Source organism: Ostrea edulis, chromosome 4 (assembly GCF_947568905.1).
Source record: "Ostrea edulis chromosome 4, xbOstEdul1.1, whole genome shotgun sequence".
NCBI lineage: Eukaryota > Metazoa > Mollusca > Bivalvia > Ostreida > Ostreidae > Ostrea > Ostrea edulis.
The window spans coordinates 33,848,588-33,854,764 of record NC_079167.1 but is presented as its reverse complement, the minus strand read 5'-3'; positions in this window follow the sequence as shown (position 1 = coordinate 33,854,764).

The following is a 6,177-nucleotide window of genomic DNA, read 5'->3' as shown; positions in this document are numbered from 1 at the left end:
TTCGTGAATCAATACATATTACTTAGACCTAATATTGTTATTTTTCTGATAAACCTTTGAATACTGTGTTATTGTTTTCAACTCTTGATATTTTAAGCAATTTCATACCGAGTTGTTCGTGATATTAAGGTAGGTCCCTAGTCCTAGACCTACTTGTGATTTCTCAAAAAATTGAGTTTAAATACTTAGATTGTTCATTTGAGGGTATGATAAAAACAAAAAAAAAACAAAAATGGGAGGTTGTCAGTATATTGAGTAAATTATGGTATTTTTATTACGTGTACCCCGATTTGTCAAACGGCAATATCAGAATTCATTGAAGAAGTCCTAGAATATGTCCATAAAATTTTGTTTGAGGTATGATGCTGCAATTTTTTTCCTCAAATATGACATAAATATGTCTAACTAAATAATTAAAAGTGAAATTTTAACACAGTTTCATGTTTTTTAATAATGGTGGTACAAAATTGAACTCAATACAGGCCCTCGGCAGTCAAAAATACGGCACTGCAACACCACTAATATGAATATTTTAAAAATTTGACTTGTGATTTTTCATTCAAACTCACATATTATGTTCACATATGAATGCTTGTTAAAATACACTTAAAAAATCTGCCCTTTCTCAGCATAATATTTTCACAGCATCTCAATTAATATTTACATTTTTTGGCCAAAATAGCCATTTTGAAGATGATTTTCACATAATAGAAGATAACAAATATATACCAACATAACAAATATATAGCAAGTGCAAAATTGTTTTATTTAATTCCACAAGTGCATTATTGCATATCATGATTTTTTTTTATTTACAGATAATTTTAACATGTAATACCCCTGTATATCAATTAATCAAATATGTACCTCTGGTTTTATGTGTGAATTAGATGACAAAAAATGGAAAGAAGATTGGGGCCATAGTCTACTCAAATATAAGTGATTGAGTGTTATTGTATTCATTTTACTAAATTTAAAAAAACATCCAGGTAAATGTAAAAATACGTTTGATAATAATAGTACGTGAACCAATACCGGAGTTCGATCTGGACATGACGTCACGCTACTAGACCCCTACTTTAAATGAATAATTTTGGGCCGTAAATTTTAAAAAAAACCAAAAAAAACTTCAATACTTAAACAGATTAAAAAAGGTGTCAATACTGATATATATTGTGACAGCTTCAATAAGTGGAAGCAAGTGCATGCCTCCCTAATTACGAATATATGTTTGCGCCCACCCCACGCTTTGTCGAATTTATTTCAAATGCTAGTCTTGAAATATGTAAAAATGAATTGGAAAATGATTGATCTCGGCTGAGATAGGGCAAAATTATGTGGTATAGGGTTATTGCCACCGTTCTAGATCCGCCACTGTTAAAATACACTATTTCAGTCCCTGTCCCCTGGTGTTTGAGACTTCATCACATGATGCACACTCAGTGAAACTTTCTCACCAACCTGTAGATTCTGAAACAGCGGGAGAAAATGGCCATTGCACCTGGACCACCTGGTGATAACCAAAGCATCAACGATATAATTGCAGAAGTGACCGCCATGAAGGAAATTGGTCAGAGCTCGCAATCAGAAGTTCGCTAATTGGATAGTAAATTGATTAAAATTCATGTAAAGCAAACTACGTGGTATTGTAAACCCAGCTGCATATCAGCCAGCGGTCACTGTACTGTCCTGGTCTTTTTATGACCTTTCTCCTTTAAATTGACCAAAGTTTTGCTTTATTCCATCCCTGATTTTTGTTTTGGTACTAAAGATATACTTTGATATCATATCCAGATAAGAAAGAAGAAAAACTGAAGGTATGTGGGATTTGAGAGAGATCAAAAGAGGGAAGGATAAAACGTGTATAGTGAGAACAATTTTTAACCATATTTGACAGAAGTTGTGAGGACAGAAAGTACACTATGGGGACAAAATTCTCTCCTCACAATTTAATACGTCCCCATAAACGTGATCCACGGCATGTGAAAGATATGGATACAAAATATTAGATTAGTGAGGACAAGTGGTGTGGGGACATATTCTCACTAATTTAATATTCTCTCTCAAAACCAATTCTTTCATGAGAGTATTAGATAAACTTTTATAGGTGTCCCTATAGCTATACCTAACACAGTACATTTTTGCCTTTACATTAACATATCCGTGTATTCTCTACTAGACATTGTCCAGAGACAGAGAGAGAGAGAGAGAGAGAGAGAATAGCCGGTTCATCTATTCCATTGGGTAACAAACTTTTCCTTTTCACCATTTTATACGAAATAAATTCTTGCGTTTTATTTCGATATTAGAATTAAGTGGTTGGATACCCACTGTCAATTAATGTTAAAATAAGAATGTTATGTACTGGTTAAAAATTATAACAACCCACGAGAATAAAATTGAAATATACTGAGCGTTATTTTTACAGGCGTTTTAGGGAGAATGTATAGGGAAACAAGTCAGAAGGGGAAAAAACTCACGGAAAAAAAAATCACGAAAAAAGTCACAGGAAAGAAACAAGAAAAAAAAGCCAGTCTATATGCATATAATGATATATGTGAATTTAGATTTTAAATACATGGTGTAATTTCATATTTTATTTAGTTTTATATCATTAAAAAAAAACTTCTTGTTATTTCAACAATTAATAAGCACCCAGGTCACATCTTTACAAATCAAGGGTTGTTGATTCGAGGTAACGAATCAATTGTAAAGATGCCAGATCTTGACATGAGTAAAAGGAGAAGCCATATCTACCACAAATACCCACATCACGTGGGGTATTGTCAAATTATTTACCACAAATACCCACATCACGTGGGGTATTGTCAAAATATTTCCGGAAGATGTGACTTCTCCTTTTAAGTCTAGTGAAATTGTTTGCTTTACATTTAATTGATGATATCATTGCACACTGCAATGAAAACAACTACCAGACAAAATGGCAACAATTGACACTTTGATGAAGCCCTAACTAGAATGGTTTCCATCAGTTTGGGATATCACATCCCAAATGGAACTCATCGCAAGCAACAAAGGCGGTATGATTATCATTGTGAAGCCTATGTACGAGTACACGAAACATGCATGTCACAAGAAAGACGACTAGCCAGGTGTTACTAGTGTGTAAAGAGGCCCAGTACGGGTCTATAAGCACGACACTACTATTAAATAAAATAAACAATAGAATCAAGGTAACCCAAGCCTGAGTAAAAGGAACAGTTACTCCCGAAATACACCATAAAATGTCATCCAAACCAAGCATAATAACAGGCGCACACACAATACACTCTAAGATGACTTTAATCTGTAGTTGCATTTAGATATTTTTACTAATAGCAATGAACTCTTATAAATAGTGTCAATGGCGAATCTTTTAGTACTAATTCAAAAATATTTGATACAGTTCATTCTTTCATTGAAAAAATTCAGTATTTAATATTCGTGTGCAAAATGTATGTAAATATGTACTCACTCAATACTTCACTGTAAAGCTAAACATACATGTACTTCTGAATCCCAAATATTGTATGTATTAATTGTTATATTCTCAACTTAACCGGCACATATAGTCATGTCCTCCCTTTTTATAATTGTTTATTTTTTCATTTATTTGTCTTCTTCCTCAATCTTTTGCTATATTTTCATGTACTATATTAATTTTATTTTGTCATAACTACCTTTGACCTATGGAAAGGGCTTATAGGCATTGTGCCTGCTGCCTAATCCCATTTATGTATGTATTTTCTCTCTCTCTCTCTCTCTCTCTCTCTCTCTCTCTCTCTCTCTCTCTCTCTCTCTCTCTCTATATATATATATATATATATATATATATATTTATACATGAATAAAATACTGTTGAAATTAATTAATTAACTCTTATAATTGAAGAGAGAGAGAGAGAGAGAGAGAGAGAGAGAGAGAGAGAGAGAGAGAGAGAGAATTATATCTGTTGGATTTGCCTCGAGATATAAGGATCACTTTAATTAAATTGCGAACTTGTAATCATCGTTTTCCTGAAGAACCTTGTAGATGGAATAATATCGAAAGAATGTACAATGTGTGATTGCAAGAGTGTTAATTGGTGATGAATTTCATGCCATGGAATTTACTTTCAGACGCGGGTCCAGCTTTTTAATTTAAACAGTATTTCATCATGTATAATACATAAAAGTCGTTGCCTATATAAGCCCTCTCCATACAAATACAAGGTCATACAGATATAGTTATTATATGATGATAATGAAGCAATATATGATATTATATACATTGATATGTTTAAAACTTTCCATTTCAATGAAAATTTACAGCTTGATGTATGACTGACAAATATAATTTAGGTATGGATATTGAAATTTACTACACAGGAAAAAGATATAAACAAGTTGGTTCTGTGGTATGAGAATGAAAGATTTTAAGAAATTAAACAAATCTATTTGTAGATAAAATTCATGTACAATTCTGAAAATTGCAAAATATTTTGGTTAAAACTGAGGTTAGTGTCACCATACAAAATAAGTTCTAAAGATAAAGGTAATTGTAATTGTAGATCATTAAAACTTTGTATCAGTATTTGTCTACAATATTTTGGACACTTCAGAAAAAAGTGAAGTGTGGTTTCAGGACTATATTTGTATATTCTGACACAAGTCACAATCAGGATTTTCCCTAAGAAAGTGCTTAAATAAATCAGCACTAAGATTATTAGCTTTATTTCGCAATTGACAATGCAGTATATTTGCATTTCGATTGCCATGGTTAAAATAATTTTTAGGTTTGATGGAATATATACTTTTGATGGCACTTTTTTCGCCAGGGGTTGTCCCAAAGGCCTGGGAGGTTGGAAACTCCTGAATGTCTACGTGTCTACTGCAGACAATACGAAATCATCACCCAAATTGATGCAAATGCATATATATGTAGAACACTTACGACCAAAAAATAATGGATGATAGCCATTCATATTTTAAAAAAATTATTTTATTCTTACGCAATTCATTTTTGGCATTTTGTCACTCAGGGCATTTCTGTTTGTTTATTTGGCATATTTGGAATTAAACATACGTATTACTCGAGAAAAATTTTCATTCATGAATACGGAGACTGCACCGATGCCGATGTAGGGCTTCAACTAAATAAACTTTTACTCGGCACTCAAGGCCATTGAGCAGTGAGGGTCCTTTAAAGTGCCGACTCCTACCGTGGTATCGGTTTATACGTAGTGACGGTCCTTTAAAGTGCCGACTCCTACCGTGGTATCGGTTTATACGTAGTGTTAAAGTGTCGACTCCTACCGTGGTATCGGTTTATACGTACACCTCACCACGTCCACTGATTAAGTTTGAGGATTCTTTTTCATTTTACATGTAACTATAATTCACTAAAGCTGAGGAATAATTAGTAGATCAAAGTAGGAACTCAGTGTTTGGTCTCAGAAAAAATGTACGAGGGAAAGTCACAGGACAAAAAGTCACAAAATCGGTAGGACAAAAAGTCGCAGGACAGAAAGTCGCATCGATGATTTTTGATCAGATAGGATAAAAAGTCACAGGACAAAAAGGTCACAAAAATGACTTTTGATTAGAAAAGAAAAAAAGACAAATTCATTCTGTTATAAAATATAGAATGCTAATATTCATACCAATCTTAATATTTTGTGCATGAATAAAATGATGGTTTTCTTGTTCCTTGACTTCACCATTTATGTAATGTCCACAGATTACCAAAAGTTGTTTTACACCATATCTTTGAATCACCTTTATTACTCTGCATGAGTTCCATTTTTGGAATAATGATTGGCTTAGCAAATGAGACTCCATATATACTTTAATTTTTTAAGTTTAAAGCTAGCAATTACAGATACATGGTACCCAAAATGCATAATTATATATAGTTTCTTAAACTTTACAAAAGGAACAAATATGTTTTCAAATATATATCAAAATCAATATTTTCTTATAGAACGTGACTTTTGTCCTACTTTCATAACATTTCTCACTATGACTTTTTGTCTTGTTTTCTTATAAAACTGTGACACTTTGTCCTGTAACATTTTGTCCTACTTTCATCAAATATCTTATTGTGACTTTTTGTCCATGGTCCTTTTGTCCGTGACTTTTTGTTCTGTGACTTTCTGTCCTACATTCGTCACTAAATACAGAAACTTTCTTATCGCTT